Below are 19,405 nucleotides of genomic sequence, written 5' to 3'. Positions count from 1 at the left end.
ACACTTGCCAAGCATGGTTTCTTTTTTGGTAAATCCATGCTGTCTCTGTCCAATCCTTTCACCGTTTTCCAAACACTCAGCTATTGATTCTTTTCTAATGCACTCTAGCTTTATCCCCATTACTGAGGTCAAGCTGACTGGTTTATGATGCCCGATTTTCTCCCTATCTGTCTTCTTAAATAGTGGGGTTACATTAGCTACCCTTCAATCTGTAGAGACTGTTCCAGAATCTATAGAGTCTTGTAACATAACCACCAATGCATTCACTATTTTTGGGGCCACTTCTTTTAGGGATTTGTAGATTATCAGGGACTAGAAATTTATCAGGGTTGCCCAACACCATTTTCCTACAAATCCTGTTTTCCTTCAGTTCCACCCAGCTCACTAAATCCTGTGGTCCCCAACATTCAGAATCTTGGAGTCATACAGCATACAAAGAGGCCCTTTTGCCCACCATGACTATGCTAACTAACAAACAGCAAACTAATCTCATTTACCTACACAGATCCATAGCCTACTATGCCCTGCATTTGAAGTGTTCATCCAGATGCCTCTTAAATGTTGAGAGAATATCTGCCTCTATCACCCTCTCAGCCAACACATTCCATATTTCTCCTACTCTCTGGGTGAAAAAAATTCCCTCAGATCCCCTCTGAACAATTGCTCCTTACCTTAAACGTGTGCCCTCTAGACTTTGACAGTCTGCTATGGGGAAAAGATTCTCATGATCTACCATGCCTATGCCTCTCATAATGTTGTGTACCTCAATAAGATCTCACCTCAGCCTCCTCTGGTCCAGGGAAACAAGCCCAGCCTATCCAAACTCCCCTCATTACTGAGATTTTTCACCCTACCCAATATCCTGATGAGCGTCCTGACTGGTATTTGTGTCCTCCTTTGCAAAGAGTGTGGTGCTGGAAAAGACAGTGAGGCAGCATCCAAGGAGCAGGAGAGTTGATGTTTCAGGCATAAGCCCTTCATTAGGAAGGGTTTATGCCTGAAACATCGACTCTCCTGCTCCTCAGATGCTGCCTGACCTGCTGTGCTTTTTCAGCACCACACTCTTCGACTCTGATGTCCAGCATCTGCAATCCTCATATTCTCCTCCTTTGCAAACACAGATCCAAAGTGTATATTTAGTTGGTTAGCCATTTCTTTGCTCCCCATTATCAATTGTCCTGTTTTTGACTCTAAAGCATCTACATAAGCCTTCTATCTCTGCTCCTATGTCTTATGGTCTTAATGCTTTGTGGCATCCCACTGTGAACCCAGCTCAATTCAGTTAGACTGTCCCAGTTAGCACATGCAGCCTTTGTGTTCCCTGTGAAACTTCACTGCATCACCAGTTAATAAGCTCTCAAAGCGGAAAAGTGACATTTCAGGCGAAAGCCCTTCATTCAGGCTTTTGCCCGAAACGTCGATTTTCCTGCTCCTCGGATGCTGCCTGACCTACTGTGCTTTTCCAGCACCACTCTAATCTTGACTCTAATCTCCAGCATCTGCAGTACCCACTTCTGCTAAGCTGTTAATGCAGTTTAGCCACCTGAATTGCTTTTTCATGGATTGGGTAGGATAGCGAAGCTTATCCTTAACCTATATCACTGACGATGGCAGGTGTGAGGAATAGCCCTGAGAAATCAGCATGAACACCAATGCTGATATTTTTGAATCCCACCTTACCCCTGCTGTACCTGAAAACTCAGCTCTCAACTCCATAATGGCTCCACAAAGTAGATATCTTTATCTTATATTATTCATTCATCGGTGTGCACAAGTGATTTGGTCTTGGAAACTTAATTCTTCTGGCATCTTTATAAATTATGTTATAAATATTAAACCTGTAATCCATTTAAATGATACAGCAGGGTAAAATCAGAAAATGTAATTATTCTTAAGTAGTTTTCATAGTATCACATTAAGGTACTAATCTCATCTATAGTGTCGACTTCTATAATAATGTTCTTGACAGCATTTAACAAGAATACAATGTTGTATCAGTATGACTGGGCAATGAATCGTTTTCAAGAACCAGTGGTTTATTTTATAATGGAAATTCTCAAATGCCTGGAAGGCTACATATCTAAATATTGAAAATATATTTCAATGTGTTACTGTATTACACCAGTGCTAACAAAACTTGATTAGCCCAATTTCTCTTCGCATTGTAACAATTCCATGACTATTATGTAAATTTCTGCTGAAGGATTGTACAAAGGCTTTTATTAAAAGAAAACATAGCTAGATTTCATACATTTTTATACAGAAACTTGCAGTGGTTACTATCCAAAAGATGTTGAGCAGAATTACTTGCTCATTAGTTCATATTTTCTTGAAAGTGGAGTCACAGGTAGACAGGGTAGTGAAGTAGGTGTTTGGTATGCTTGTCTCTATTGGTCAGTGTATTGAGTATAGGAGTTGGGAGGTCATGCTGTCACTGTACATCACTTTGGTTCGGCCACTTTTGGAATATTGAGTGCAAGACTGGTCTCCCTGCTGTAGGAAGGATGTTGTTAACCTTGAAAGAGTTCAGAAAAGATTTACAAGCATGTTACCAGGGTTGGAAGGTTTAAGCTATAGGCAGATGTTGAATAGGCTGGGTTTTTTTTTCCCTGGTACATCGGAGGCTGAGAGGTGACCTTATAGAGGTTTATTAAATCATGAGGGGCATGAATAGGATAAATAGCTAAAGTCTTTTTTGGGGGGGTGACGGAGTCGAGAACTAGAGGGCACATGTTTAAGGTGAGAAGGGAAAGATTTAAAAGGGACCTTACGGGCAACATTTTCATGCAGAGGGTGGTGCGTGTATGGAATGAGCTGCCAGAGGAAGTGGTACAATTTCAACATTGCTGCTAGTGAGCATCAGTAGTAGAGGAAGTGAATGCTTGTTGATGCCATGCCAATATCGTGCTTCTTTGTCCTGGATGGTGTCAAGCTTCGTAAGAGTTATTGGAACTGTGCCCATCCTAACAAGTGGAGAGTATTCCATAACACCCCTGACCTGTGCCTTGTAGGTGACGTCAAAAGTCACATGACACCTATGACACCAGGTTATATTCCAACGGGTTTATTTGAAGTCAGAGTTTTCAGAGCACTGCTCCTTCATCTGACGAAGGAGTAGTACTCCGAAACTTTGTGATTTCAAATAAATCTGTTGGACTATAATTTGATGTCATGCGACTTTTGATCTTGGGTACCTCCACATCATTGTAAATGGCTTTGGCGAGTCAGTAGGTGTGTTACTTGCCACAGCGTTCCTAGCCTCCGATCTGCTCTTGTGGCCACTGTTCATGTAGAATCTGTATAGTGTGGGAATAGGCCCTTTGCCACAACAAGTCCACACTGAACCTTGAAAAAGTAACCCACCCAGACCCATTCCCTTACCCTATATTTACCCCTGCCTAATGCACCTAACCTACAGATGACTGAACACTTTGGGCAATTTAACATGGCCAGTTTACCTAACCTGCACACCTTTTGGATTGTGGGAGGAAACTGGAGCACCCAGATGAAACCCGCACAGACATGGGGAGAATGTGCAAATTCCACACAGACAGTCATCTGAGGCTGGAATTGAACCCTAAGCCATTGTGCCGTCCTCGTCCAGCTGAGTTTCTGGTCAATGATTCAATATCAATTGCCATTGACCATTTCAAAGTAGCAGTGTGAAAAAGCTAGCTTCATTTGTTGCTTGAACCTTGGAACAGTCTGAGATAGACTGGGCAATTTTCAGGACAAAACTGATGGCCTTGTGCTCATTTATGTGTTGCACAATATACAGTGAGAAATGAACATTCTGAGTCCACTTGCCAATCAATCCACATGACTTTCTTATCTCCTATACAACGTGTTTTTCCTTTACATTGGTATTAAATTGGTGACCTGTCCTGAGAATTCAAGATGGAAAACTTCAATGAAATTTTTTTTTTCGCAATACTCAGTTTCAATATTGTGTTTATGTTCACGGATCATTGAAGGTGACAGGAAAGATAGAGAGCAATGAATACAACATAGATTCCAGATGAAGGGCTTATGCCCGAAAGGACATTTCTCCTTCTCCTTGGATGCTGCCTGACCTGCTGTGCTTTTCAAGCACCACACTTTTCGACTGATCTCCAGCATCTGCAGTTCTGACTTTCTCATAGCGTGTCCTCAGCCTTATTAACAGGGACATCGAGTTACAAGAACAAGGAGATGATGTTGAACTTGTACAAGATGCTTGTTGAACCTGAGCTGGAATATTGTGCAGAGTTGTGGGCATCACATCTTAGGAAAGATGTGAATGTAATGGAGAGAATGCAGAAAGTACAATGATGGTTCCAGAAATGAAAAACTTCAGTGATATGAACAGTTTAAAGAAGTTGAGACTGTTGAGCTTTCAGGAAAAAAAGGATAGAGGAGATTTGATAGAGGTTTTCTTCAACAGTACTCGACTCGCCAAATTTAAGGGCATCTAAGTGGTCGTTGAATAGACATGTGGACAAAAATGGAATAGTGTCGGTTAGGTGAGCTTCATATTTGTTCCACAGGTCAGTGCAATATCAAGGGCTGAAGGTGCCTGTACTGCACTGTAAAGTTCTATGTTCTATGTTATCAAAATCACGAGTGAGCTGGATAAAGTTGATAGGGAGAAGATATTCCTGCTCATAAAACAAAAAATGAATGAGAGTAAGAAGGTTTAGGAGGGATATGAGCTGGGTGCTGGCAGGTGGGACGAGATTGGGTTGGGATATCTCGTCAGCATAGACAGCTGGACCGAAGGGTCTGTTTCCATGCTGTACATCTCTATGACTGTATGAGAGCAAAGATTTCAAGTGATGTGTGAAAGAAGCAAGGGTGATGTGCGAGAAACCTTTTTCTCTCAGGGAGTAGCTAGGGCACGTACTGCATTGCCTGGAAAAGTGGTGGAGACATGTTCAACTGAGATATCCGAAAGTATTAGATGATTATTTGGAAAGAAATGGTGTGCAGGGAATATGGAGGCGATGCAGGAGATTGGCATTGGATAATATAATGGTGCAAGAATAGACGAGATATATACATGAGGTGAGGGTCATCCTGAACATCTCCAACTATCTTTATGCTTTTTCATAATCAGATTCTTGTTGCACAGTGATGAGAAATCAATGAGCATGGATTCGGTATTGCTAAATATCTTGTTGACAGCTTAACTCACCTCATTAATATTCAGCTTTCTATCTTACAAAACGCACCAGACAATCTCAGCATTAGGAAAACTCAATACAGAAATTCAAGCAGATACCTGGTGGATCCGCCTGATCGAAAGCCATTTTGGACACCAAGCACCATCATCTCAGGGTACGTTCCATGGATACCAATACATGCATCCAATGTCCACAGAAATGGGCACCTGCTATGTACCTGCTTGTGAAAAGCCCCTTGGCACACCCTCAATGATTGGAATGAGAGCCAGGTACATCTCATCAAGTATGAGATCCCTGATTGAGATTGTTAACCTGGGCCAACCAGGGATCTCATATTCACTGAGACCTACCTGGCCCTCATTCCAATCGTTACGCATATCCAAACTAGTTATATCATGTTTCTACACTTCAATGTTCCACCTCAGGCTGCACCAGCAACTATCATTGTAATGCTACAGCAAGGTGACAGTCCACTCATGGACTGGTACTGCACTGGACAAGGCAACATCTAGAACATAGAACATAGAACAATACAGTGCAGAACAGGCCCTTCGGCCCTCGATGTTGTGCCAACCTGTGAACTATTCTCAGCTCATCACCCTACACAATCCCATCATCATCCATGTGCTTATCCAAGGATTGTTTAAATCTCCCTAATGTGGATGAGTTGACTACATTGACAGGTAGGGCATTCCATGCCCTTGCCACTCTCTGAGTAAAGAACCTGCCTCTGATATCTGAATTAAATCTGTCACCCCTCAATTTGTAGTTATGCCCCCTCGTACAAGCTGACATCATCATACTCGGAAAAAAGACTTTCACTGTCTACACTATCTAAGTCTCTGATCATCTTGTAAGTCTCTATCAAATCCCCTCTTAGACTTCTTCTTTCCAACGAGAACAGACCCAGGTCTCTCAGCCTTTCCTCATAAGACCTTCCCTCCAGACCAGGCAACATCCTGGTAAATCTCCTCTGCACCTTTTCCAATGCTTCAACATCCTTCCCGAAATATGGGTACCAGAACTGTACACAATATTCCAAGTGTGGCCGCACCAGCATTTTGTATAGTTGCAGCATGATATTGTAGCTCTGGAACTCAATCCCACAATGAATGAAACCTAACACACAGTATGCCTTCTTAACAGTACTATTAACCTGGGTGGCAACTTTCAGGGATCTATGTACATGGACTCCAATATCCCTCTGCACATCCACACTATCAAGAATCTTTCCATTGACCCAGTATTCTGCCTTCCTGTTATTCTTCCCAAAGCGCATCACCTCACATTTAGCTGCATTGAACTCCATTTGCCACCTCTCAGCTCAATTCTGCAGTTTATCCAAGTCCCCCTGCAACTTGTAACATTCTTCCAACCTGTCCACTACTCCACTGACTTTAGTGTAATCTGCAAATTTACTGATCCATCCATCTATGCCTGTGTCTAAGTCATTTATAAAAATGACAATCAGCAGTGGTCCCAAAACAGATCCGTGTAGCACACCACTAGTAACTGGACTGCAGGCTGAATATTTTCCATAAACCAACACTCACTGCCTTCTTTCAGAAAGCCAGTTTCTAACCAAACTGCTAAATCACCCTCAATCCCATGCCTCTGCATTTTCTCCAACAGCCTACCATGTGGAACCTTATCAAAGGCTTTACTGAAGTCCATGTATACCATGTCAACTGTCCTACCCTCATCTACATGCTTGGTCACCTTCTCAAAAATCTCAATGAGGTTTGTGAGACACAACCTGCCCTTGACGAAATCATGTTGACTATCTGAATTCAAATTGTTGCTTGCTAGATGATTATAAATCTTATCTCTTATAATCCTTTCCAAAACCTTTCCTACAACAGAAGTAAGGCTCACTGGTCTATAATTACCTGGGTCATCGCTACTGCCCTTCTTGAACAAGTGCACAACATTTGCAATCTCTGGGATCTTTCCTCACTAACACATCACACACTCACTCTGAACCTACCTTGATGCTCACATAATGTTGCCTTGCTTTGTGGGTTTTTCAGAAATACCTCTTCTGGGCAGAAGTGAGTATTGTAGATGCTGGAGATCAGAGTCAAGATTAGAGTGGTGCTGGAAAAGCACAGCAGGCCAGGCAGCATCTGAGGAGCAGGAAAATCAATGTTTCGGCTCTTTCCTGATGAAGGGCTTTTGCCCGGAACGTCTATTTTCCTGCTCCTCGGATGGCGTCCTATGCTTTTCCAGCACCACACTAATCTTGACTGATATCTTGTCTGTTTTGCCGTGTCACTTGATGCAGACATGAAGGGAAGATGGTTATCCTGGTTGGCAGCAGGCCTCAGTCAGAACAAGACAGAAACCCTTTGCTCTGGGTTTGAAGGTAAGTCAAGTACAGCCTCAGATACCAGTCTCGTTGCTTGGTCACAGTCAATCAGCCACTCAGGATGGTCAAAGACAGGAACCTCTCCACACAAGGCATGAGAAGCTGAATATTGGGCAACTGTTTTGATTCTTCCTGCTCAATTGTGGTCTGTTTTCCCCCAGGAATCGCAGAAGCATGAATTAAGGGAGACAAAAGTGGGTGGTACAGTTGTGGGGAAGGGTCCCAAGAAAATGAGTAGGCAGCACACAGGTCAGGCAGTGTTAGTAGTGTCGAGGGGGTTTTGGGGAGGGTGAGAGCAGGTGAGTGAAGATATTTCAGGCAATAGTGAGAGTGGTAGAGCCTGGGCCTTGGTGGGAGATTTGTGCAGTGGCAGAGATAGATGTAAGTATGAAATGTTGAAGAGAAGATAGTGGTGCTTACCCTGGGAAGAGTGGTGAGCTTCTTCCTACAGTGCTGAGCATTTGTCCAGATGACTGACCTCGATGCCAACCATGGATAAAGCTGGCGTGGACTGGTGTCAAAATTTCCTAAGTGAGTCGTGGGCAAGAGGAAGTCCCACCTCTGCCCCACCCATCTGGCAAGACGTCCAGGTCCCTGCTCACACAATCAAGTGCTGATATCCCCCAGACTGACATATCCAGGGCAAATGTCAAAAGGACAGCTCCAAGCCGAGAATGCTTGTCCAATGGCACAAGTGCTAAGGATACTAATAGATTTGAGGATATATGTTGAGTGGCATATTGTTCTGACAACAGTGTGTGTAAGAAGCAGTGAGGCTACCTTAGGAACAGGTAGGTAATTCGTGAGGCGAGTTTGGTAAAATATGGTGAGAGGACTCATTAGTCTTCATGGCAAAAATCTTGACACAACCCAGACTTAGTCAAATAAAACATGCAATTCAGCCCACAGGCTCCGAAGGGGTCTTGAGAAAGTAGATTTAGAAAGGATATGTCCTCTTGTGGAGAAACTATACCTAAGAGTCAGTGTTTGAAAGTCAGGGATCCTCCATTTAAAACAAAGGTTAGGTAATTCTTATTCCTCTCACAATGTTTAGAGCTTTCTAATGGCAGAAGTTGAGTCCTTGAATACGTTTGAGGCAGAGGTAGATAGATTCTTCTCAGGCAAGGGGCAGGTTCTCGAGGTGGGCAGGAATGTGGATGTGCGGCTATGATCAGATTAACATTAATCTTATTGATACGGCAGGCTCGAAAGGCTGAATGGCCTACAACTGCTACAGTTGTTCATATGCTTATTCTACCTGCCACGGATATCACCAGTCCAATAACATTCCTGGTTCACCCACTGTCATCTTTTTTAAACCCAGGTGAGCACCTGTTTTTCATTACCCTGCACTTCTGTATGCAAACTAAAATGCTATAAACCTTTCTTTTCTGCAGCATCTAATTATATGGACCAATAAGGTTTCAATTTCCTGCTAAAGAGCTTGCATGAAATTCTTTTGTTGCACTAACTTAACGCAGTTGTTAAGCAATCTATTTGAAGTAGATTAATGATTCCTTTACCAAGTAGACCACAAAGGAATTTTTACTCAATAGTTTACACCATTCCATCAAAAGAAGAAATGAAATTCCCTTCTGGTGAAAGATAGGGCCTTTGTAAACTTTTGGGGTAAAATTGATTTAATTTTGAAGCATTGACCTGCTCCCCAAAAAGTAGTAATATTCCATGAGGCAAACACAGCTGGGGACTTCATACAGTTCACACTAAAAGCAGACATTTTTTTTCAAAATCAAAAGACATTACATTCATTGGCATCTTACACTTTTTCCCCTTTCCACTGCCCATGAAAAACAGCCAGAAGCAAATGAATCAAAGGTTTGCTTTCATAAAAGGCAATCCCCCCACCATATTTCAGTAATGAATAATGTCCCCAAGATCACAATCATAGCAAATTAATATTAAATATAAGCTGTTTTCTTTTTATTGAATCTGTATTTTCCTGAGGCAACTTGCATGCTCTTTGTGATACACAAACTGTACTGTATCCATTAAAATAATGGGAGTGAGTTGACCACATCAATGTTCGTAATTCTAATTAACTCTAGTAGCACGAAAACTTGACTCGTATATGGTTCCTGTCAAGACTTTTCTCTCAGCCCACAGAGCCATTCATAACCAATTAGAAAGTCCCTTTCTGGTGGTGGTTGTGGTGGTAGGGGGTTAAGTTGATGGGGGAGCAATTGTGGGGGCTTCATGAGAGGAAAAAAGTTACTTTGTCATCGAAACATTAAGGAACATGTCATCTGATATCAATAATATTAGCAAAAAACAATAGTCATACTTGAAAGAAAGCTATTTCAACCAGCCACTATATAATCATTGAAAATGCTTTTAATTTCCTATTTAATCCATGACGTTAACTTCAAGGATATTAAATGGTCACAAAGACTCAACTTTCTGAAGGAACCGGAAATGCTGAGATTGCTCCCCTCCCCTCCCCCAAATGCAGACTGGTTCTTTGATAGTCAAGTGTTATGAATAACTACAGGGTGCCAACTCTACCAGGCATAGTCCTCACACATAAAGAGAGAATTAACTCTTCACAACCTAAAGTATCAGAAAATAAGTATTAATTTCTAAGAGACACATTAAAGATTTTCTACAGAGGTCTGGAATGAGGACATAAAACATGTAGATTAAAAATTGAACTAAATAATAGATTAAATATAGATTAAAAATATGTTGTGGCAAAGTGAAGTACATTATCACTTGGAAGATTTCAAAGAAGCAATGTGTTTGGCCAATAAAAGTGTAATGATTACATTTCTTTTTATTCGTGGATGTTTAAAAATGTCAGTGTTAAATTAATGATGTGAATTCAGGAACAGTTGACTGAAAGTTTTATTTTGAGGTAAAATAGTTGAGTGTTAAAAATAGCTAACAGAGTCAAAGAAGTTTGCCTGTTTGGAAAGCGACAGCCAAGAGTAAACCAATAGATACTCCAGCTCCTGTGGAGTGGCTTTCCTGATACTGTGCCAAAGCCTCTTACAAGGTTCTGAATCAAAGCTCACGGCTACTCCCGCCACCTTTCTGCTTCCTGTCAACAAGTAATTTTAATGCCTGAGTATTTGTGTTTCCTGCTGTTTAAATTTACTTATTTTGTAAAGCTACAGCAGCTGGAAAAGCAAACGGTATATCATTTCTTCCAAGAGCTTCACATATCTCTCCGCACTGTCAAATGCTGCTTTAATTGTTTGAAAATCATGATGCAATATTGGCCCATTACAAAAGTGAGTGCACATTATGCAAATAGTGCCCTGAATTTTATCAGTTCAGCTAAAAGGTCTACTTTGAACAGTTAGTATGTCGGAAGATAAGGTAAAAAAATCTGAAATACTCCAGGGCAATTTTAAAATGTAAAATGTGGAATTAATTCAGAATGATAATCAAATTCGTTCCTCTCAGTCGAATATGTGGTGTTTCAAGTCAAGGTTCAAGGAAAAATAACTTAATTGCTACTGGTCAAACTAATCACCCTGTCTCATTTTAATTTCTTTTCCTTACAATTTAAACTTCCTTAAGTCCTATTCTCTTTTTCAAGCATTAATAATTAACCAGCCACACATAGATATAGTACTTCATTATCAGAACAATTGAAGTCCAGCTTTCCATGGTGACAGAATAAATATTTTCCAATATACTTCCATCCACCCTATAAAGTACATTATATTGAATGCCTGTTTCTCAGTTCCAGACATAGAAAAAAAATATCCTGCTGAATAGAACTGTACTTCAAAATTCAGAAGGTAGTTATTAATGCTGCAATTAGACATTTAGAAAAAAAAGTGGATAGATAATTACATTTTGCTTTCAGTGTTCTGCTTCAATTCAAACGGGGGGTCACTTCTTATTGCAATACATAAGGTTGCAAAGCTACATTAATTCCAATCCACCATTGAAACATGAGTTCAGAAATTACACACTACATGCATAATCATAGCTTCCTATCCGAACTGGAATTTTACAAAATAATAATTCAAATATTTCAAATAGTAATAATTTGTGCAAGAGGACACAACAGAAAAGCAAAACATTTGTCAAATAACTTTGGTCCATACTAAGATCATTTGACAGTGTGAATTTTTCTTCAAGAACTGACAGATTCTGAATTAATTATTTGAATTCTAACTAAAATTAGGCTCTGCTTTGTTAGCCTATTTGGTTTGTTCCCCGTGTTTGCAATGAAGAGATAACGAGTGTGAGAATCTTAATTGAATGCAAATATAATTATGCCATTTAATAACCTTAATTAACTGATATGTATTCATTCGCCTCTATCTTTTTTTTAATATTTCCTTTCTTTGCATTCCTTTAGGTCTCGACATGCTACAATCCTCTCAGTGGATTGCCTCTATAGTGTGGTGGAGAGGTTTGAGTGTTCTTTGATCATGAGACAAATGTCATTAGAAATTCTCAACTGCTGGCGGAGCCAACATGACGATAAGGTCGGAGACAAAGCTCAATCCAAGGAGGCGAAAGTGAGGACTGCGAGTGCTGGAGAGTCGAGAGTGTGGTGCTGGAAAAGCACAGCAGGTCAGGCAGCATCCATGGGGCAGGAGAATCAACTTTTTTAGCATAAGCCCTTTTTCAGGAAAAAACAGCACTCAATGGCATTCCAGGCGGAAGATATTCAGCTGATATCAGTGGTTGATGGATGAAGACTGCAGCTGTAGGAAGATCCCGGGCTGTTGAGGGTTTCCTGCCCTGAAACAGGAATCTATCTTTTGTCAAGGACTGTGTGTCTGCTAATGTGCAGCAGTATTAAAAGATGTCCTGACCAAGGAGTCTACCTGGCGGAAATTAACATATTACATAACTTTCCCTGGTCAGGAAATCACCTGGAAATGGTTACTCCAAGCCTCCGCTGAAACAATGGCATTTTATGCTTTCCTCTTCACGTAATCATCAATTTTCTGCAGAAACAATTGAGCCAGAAGAGAATAATGTATTTTTCACCACTTGTGGAGTGTTTTCTTTTTCCTATCCATAAGTCCTTTGGCGTCGTTCTGTAAGTTTGCAGTTGCATGTACTGTATTTGTGTCATTATTAGAATTATGTTAATGAAAGTAGTCAGATAGAAAGCAAACAACAAATGTTCCGACAAATATTGTAGATTTATCATCACCCAAGATGGACCAACAATAAGGTTGGATTAGAATAACAATGAATGAATTTATATCATTGAAAAGCATTTCCCAAGCTAAACTAGAACAAAACATTTATGTCAATAATAAAATCATAGAGTCGTACAGCACAGAAACAGACCCTCATTCTGTGCTGACCAGGTCTCAATCTGACCTAGTCCTATTTGCCAGCATTTGGTCCATATTCCTCTAAACCCTTCTATTCATAGACCCATCCAGATGCTTTTTCATTATTGCAATTGTACAGCCTCTACCACGTCCTCTGGCAGCTCATTCAATACAGGCATCACTCTCTGCATGAAAAAAGTTTCCCATAAGGTCCTTTTTAAATTTTTCCCCTCTCACCTTAAACCCACATCCTCTTATTTTGGGAAAAACATCTTGGCTATTCACCATATCCATGCCCGTCATAATTTTATAAACCTCTATAAGTTCACCCTCAGTTTCCGAAATCCAAAGAAAATAGTCCCAGCCTATTCAGTCTTTCCCAATAGCTCAAACCTTCTAGTCCCAGCAACATTCCTGTAAATATTTTCTGCACCCTCTCAAGTTTAACAACATCCTTCTTATAGAACAGTGACCAGAATTGTATGCAGTATTCCAAAGGTGGCCTCACCAGTATCCTTTACAACCACAACACTAGCCATTGATGGCCACCATCAGCCCCCATTAACAGTTATTCACTCTCCTAGCCAGACTGTTATCCACTCTTTTGTCTGTCTAACTGCTCTTCTCTCTCTTTGGGCTCTATCCCCACCTATTGTTTGCTCCTCACCCTCTCCTACCACCCAATCTTCTGCATAAAAATTGACATTTCCCAGCTCCCATCAATTCTGAGGAAGGGTTGCTCAACCTGAAATGTTAACTCTGATTGGTCTCTGCAGATGCTGCCAGACATGCTGAGTTTTTTCAGCAATTTCTATCTTTGTCTCTTAGTTGCAGCATCTACAGTTCTTTCGATTTTTATGGATAACCGGGAAATTATGTTAATATTCTAGGCCATTCAGTAATAAGAATGAGGGTATCTTGAAAGACATTAAGGTTGTTAAGTCCAGGGCCTAATGAAGTCTATTCCAGGGAGGCAAGGAGGAGATGGCTGGGGACATGACAGAGATTTTTGTATCCCCTTTAGACACAGGCAAGGTCCCAGAAGTATGGAGAATAGCCAATGTTGTTCCTTTGTTTAAGAAGGGCAACAGAGGTAATTCAGGAAATTACAGGTCGGTGAGCCTTACATCAGTCATAGGAAAATTACTGGAGAAAATTCTTAGCGACAAGATTTACTCACATCGCTTGGCGATAATCAGTATGACTTTGTGTGGGGGAGGTCCTGTCTCTCAAATTTGATTGAGTCTCTTGAAGATGTGACAATGATGATTGAGGATAGAGCAATGGATCTTATCTATGTGGACATTACTAAAGCATTTGACAAGTCCTTCGTGGCATGCTAGTCCTAACAATTAAGTCACATGGGATCCATGGTGAGTTGATAAGTTGAATACAAAATGGGCTTGGCCATAGAAAACAGAAGGTAGTTGTGAAGGGATTTTTTTTCTGACTGAAAGTGTCATTAGTGGTGTTCTGCAAATGATTTGAATGTTATAAATATGTACGTGGTCAGGTTAGTAAGTTTGCAGATGATATGAAAATTATTGAAGTTATGGAATAATGAGGCATGTTGTCAAAGGATATAGATAATTGAAAAGTTGGGCAGAAAAAGGGCAGATGGGGTGTAATCTGGAAAAGTGTGAGATGATGCATTTTGGGAGGTTCAATGCAAAGGAAAAATGAACAGTAAATAGCAGGACCATTGGTATACGGAGAGATCTTGGGATACAACTCCATAGCTCTTTGAAAGTGTCAACACAAGTAGATAAGGTAGTAAGGAAGGTATATGGCATGCTCAAATTCATCAGTCAGGGCTTTGAATATAAAAGTTGGCAAGTCATGTTGCAGCTGCATAAGATTTTAGTTAAGCTATATTTGGAATATTGTGTGCAGTTCTGGGTGCAGTTCACGATAGGAATAATAGAATATCCTTTCTCCTTTATGGTCACGTGTATTCCAGTTTAGGAGTACAGTGAAAGATTCTTACAATGGCTGCCTTCTAATGTCACCATCTTAGGTACAAGTATCGAGGTACAAATGCTGGATACAAAGGAGGAATAAAAGAAAAAGTACTAGCATTACTTAGTGTCTAAAAAATAAATTAGAAATATGATCTTTATAACACAGTTAAAGGATTGACATTACAGTTTGGCAAAGAATTTCAAATAGCAGCACAGCATGTGGTCTGACTGGCCATACTAAGCCCCAGTCCAACAAATGCCCCACTCCGCCCCAAACCTCCAGTCCACTCTATAGTGGCACTCAGCTGCATCAAGCTAAGTTGCGCTGTTCCAGGACTCATTCCCCTCACGCTGGAGGCTTCAGTTGGAGTGCATAAGTCTTTTACCAGGATCTTGCCTGGAGTGGAACATTAACTATAAGGAGAGGTTGGACAAAACTAGGGTGTTTTTTTTCGCTTCAGAGCATCAGAAGCTGAGGGGTGACCTGAAAGAAGGACATAACATAATGAGAGGCATGTATAGGGTGGATAGTCAGTCTTCTTTTTCCCAGGATTGAAATGTCAAATAGTAGTGGGCATAGGTTTAAAGTAAGAGGGGGAAAGTTTTAAAGGGATGTGAAAGGCAAATGTTTTACACAGAAGGTGATAGGTGCCTGGAATGTGCTGCATGGAGAGGTGGTAGAAGCAGATAGGATAGCAATGTTTCAAAGGCATTTGACAGATACATGAATAGGCAGGGAATAGAGGGATAGGGAGTATGTGCAGGAAAATGGGATTAGTTTAGAATGGTTGGCACAAATATGGTGGGTTAAAGGGCCTGTTCCCATGCTGTACTGTTTTAGCAGAGATCTGACCAGAGCCTTATACAGCTCAGTAGCACAACCCTGCTCTTGTATTCTATCCCTCTCAAAATCAATCCTAACGTTACGTTTGCCTTCCTAACTGCCAACTGAACCATGTTAACCTAAAAGAATCCTGAATTTGGACTCCCAAATTCAGATTTCTGAAGCCTTTCCCCATTTAGAACATAGCCTATGCCTCTATTCTTCCAAACAAAGTGCATAACCTCACATTTTCCTACATTGTACTCCACCTGCCACTTCTTTGCCCACTCTCCTAGCCTGTCCAAGTCCTTCTACAGCCTTCCGGCCTCCTCAACACCATCTCTTCCTCCACCTATCTTTGTGTCATCTCAGATTCATCATAACCTTTCACTCCGTACCATTTCAAAACCAATGTTACCCTTACGATGAGTTATCACAGGTTACCAGAACTGCACAATTGCTCTGGTTAGAAGTGGGCAAATGCCTTTTGCAATAATAAAGCCTCCCTCATATTGTTTGTTCTTTCTGAATGCAATCCAAGATCTTGTTTTCCTGTTGTGTCTGCTAAGCACTGTGCTGACAATTATAGAGATATATTACAAGGACACAAACGTTTTGGGTCACTACACTGCAACATGAATATTACTGTTTATTGTCAGGAGTGAAGTCTGCTGTGGGACTTGGGTGTGTGAGTATTGTTAAGGATGTGGAAGGGGGCATTCGTTGAGGTGCAGAGGGCAAACTGACCACCAAGGTAGGAAATTCACCAAAGATCCTCAGACAGTACCTTCCAAACCCATGCCCATAATTCCATCTCGAAGCGCAAGGGCAGCAGATACATGGGAACACCACCAACTTGCCCTCCAAGCCACTCGCCATCCTGACTTGGAAATATAGCACCATTTCTTCACTATTGCTGGATCAAAATCCTGGAATTCCCTCCCTAAGGGAATTGTGGGTCAACCCAAAGCAGGTGGACTGCAGCGGTTCAAGAAGTCAGCTCACCACCATCTGCTCAAGGGAGCAACTAGGAACAGGCAATAAATGCTGGCCCAGACAGCGATGCCCATTTTCCACAAATGAAGTTTTAAGAAAAGGAGTTGTGGAGGGTGCAGGATGTGAGCATTCTCTGGAGGGACGTTGAGGGGGAGGTTAAGCATTGCTGGTGGTGCAAGGTGGGGTGGACATTGCTATGAGGGGTCGGGGAAGCTGATCATTGTCAGGTATGGGGTAGGGTGTGCATTGTCAGGAGTGACAATGAAGGGTGCTTAGCATTATCAGGGTGCAAGGCTAGAGATCAATGTCATGTGTGGGGCCAGTAACTCCTGTTGGGAAGAGGAGGGATGGTGAGCAAGGTCAGAGTGTGGTGGTGTATGTACAAGGACAGAACATTGGTGCCATGTACGAATGGGTAACCAGTATCAGCAATACACAGGGGATGGGCATTGTCAGGAGGGAGTAATGCAGACCATTGTTAGACCTCAGGGAGTGAGTAAGGAGCTTTAGGGGAGGTGAGGAGGAGAGGGCAAGTATTGTAGTGGGGGGGAATGAGGGTTGGCTGTGTTGAAAGGGTGCAGAGGAATTTGTTTTAGGCCTTCTCAATACTGTTAATTATTGTCCTGCATCTGAGTTTAATGGGGGCAGAAGGATGGGGGTTAATTTCTGGATAAGTTTAGAGCATTAAACCTAAGTCTTCCACACTAAGTTTTGGTGAGAGACATTGTTAGAGGGAATCAGCAGCCTAATTCTGTATAATGGGGGTTTTAAATTCTTGGATTAATATTGTGCTTCAGTGCAAAATTGTCCTCCTTATGCCCCATGACACAACATATCAACATTGACCACTGTTACCATTGGAAATCCTCGGTCACCAAATAAATCCAAGCCTTTCCATTCCTTAAAACGTCAACACCACACAAGCCTAGTATGAAAGAAAGTATGTTAACATATTCATTCCTTGACAAATGGAAGGAAATAAAATTGTAAACGATTTTGCTATTGATGTATACATTCTAAATTCTACTAATATTCACAGCTATGGTGGTTAGCACTGCTGCCTCACAGCGCCAGAGACCCGGGTTCAATTCCCGCCTCAGGCGACTGACTGTGTGGAGTTTGCACGTTCTCCCCGTGTCTGCGTGGGTTTCCTCCGGGTGCTCCGGTTTCCTCCCACAGTCACAAAGATGTGCAGGTCAGGTGAATTTGGCCATGCTAAATTGCCCGTAGTGTTAGGTAAGGGGTCGATGTAGATGTAGGGGTATGGGTGGGTTACGCTTCGGCGGGGCGGTGTGGACTTGTTGGGCCGAAGGGCCTGTTTCCACACTGTACGTAATCTAATCTAATCTAATCTAATCTAATCTATGGGCCAAATGCTGAAAAATGGGGCTAGTGTAGATTTACAGTAGTTTTTTTTTCTGTGTTAATTTGATGGGCTAAATGTCTTCCCCTACACTGTTTGATTCTACGATTCTATCTAAAGTTTACAAATATTGTCTTATTAAATCTATACCTGAAGATGTGATTTCCTGCATCTATTTTATTGTATTCATTTCATTTTTACATGTTGCTTTAGCACGTCTTACATTCTTTTCATAATGTAATCTAATGTACTGTGCAACAAGATCATAAGATCGCTCAGCCTAACCTGTTCAAAGTTTGACTGGATGCAACTTGCTGATCTTATGAATCACTAACGGCTTACAACCCTCTCTTTCACATTGATTCAGTGCATCATAACATTTTTAGTTTTAACTTCAATGATTACAGCAGTTAGTCAACCAAAACATTCTTTGAGATTGAGTTCGATGATACAATCCTGATGACTCTGATCTCAGTTCTTTCTACCTCTCCAGCTGTAATATAATTCTTTGAGAATTTCTGAGACTATTGCAGTGTCACAGACAGAACAATAGTCTTGGCAAATATTTTGAGGAACATGATAAACAAAGGTTTGGAGAACCTAAACTAACTATTTTGTTGCCTTCAGTTCTCCACTAGTCAGAGCTTCTATAGTAACAATCACTACCTTCAGAGAAAGTGAGAGAGGCACAGAACTAAAATAAATAGGGGTGGCACGGTGGCTCAGTGGTTAGCACTGCTGCCTCACAGCACCTGGGTCCCAGGCTCAATTCCAGCCTTGGGCAACTGTCTATGTGGAGTTTGCACATTCTCCCTGTGTCTGTGTGGGTTTCCTCTGGATGTAGGTTAGGTGAATTGGCCATGCTAAATTCTGCTAGGTGCATTAGTCAAAGGGAAATGGGTCTGGATGGGTTAGTCTTTGGAGGGTCGGTGTAGACTGGTTGGGCCGAAGGGCTTGTTTCTGCACTGCAGGAAATCTAATCTAATCCAAATACTCAATTAAATGGCATATTCATAACTCTTTCTACCTTATATGCGGTTATAGAATATGTAAGCAGAATGGGACCCTATCCTGCCCTGAGTTAATAAAGCAGGTTTACTTCCAATGGGTCACTATTATTCAAAGATTAAAATCTATTTCTTTGAAGTCTGGCTGTTATGATTTCATCACTCATCACTGAAGCTTCCTAATCACCAAGCTTCATCCACATCAATATCCTTGTTTCGTAGCAATATCATAACTGTTCTTGTGTAATGACACACCCATTAAAATTATTTGTTTGAGATGACGATGATTTGGGATGGGTGGCATGGGAGGGGTTGATGATTTAGTGGAATAGGTTGAGTGCAGCAAAAGGGCAAGGGTATTAACTTGATACAATTTATCATTCTGAAGACATTCCTTGAACCAAAAAAATGACCATTCACTACATTCGAATAAAACAAATGCTCTGGTCAAA

The 19,405-nt window shown here is 41.3% G+C and overlaps 1 long non-coding RNA gene across 2 annotated transcripts in view; it reads left to right on the top strand.

The window, feature by feature from the left end:
* LOC140478713 (uncharacterized) overlaps positions 1-18,091 on the top strand; it is a 51,256-nt gene extending 33,165 nt beyond the window's left edge. The window contains exons 2-4 of one of the 2 annotated variants that reach the window (XR_011960859.1): positions 7,447-7,527; positions 8,734-8,854; positions 11,867-18,091. This is a non-coding gene — a long non-coding RNA (uncharacterized lncRNA). The remainder of the gene's footprint in view (positions 1-7,446; positions 7,528-8,733; positions 8,855-11,866) is intronic. The other variant, XR_011960860.1, reaches the window with a different exon arrangement.
* The last annotated feature ends 1,314 nt before the right edge of the window (positions 18,092-19,405 follow it).

This window comes from Chiloscyllium punctatum, chromosome 6, assembly GCF_047496795.1.
Source record: "Chiloscyllium punctatum isolate Juve2018m chromosome 6, sChiPun1.3, whole genome shotgun sequence".
NCBI lineage: Eukaryota > Metazoa > Chordata > Chondrichthyes > Orectolobiformes > Hemiscylliidae > Chiloscyllium > Chiloscyllium punctatum.
The sequence above is the reverse complement of the archived record's forward strand: the minus strand, read 5'-3'. Positions and strand labels throughout refer to the sequence as shown.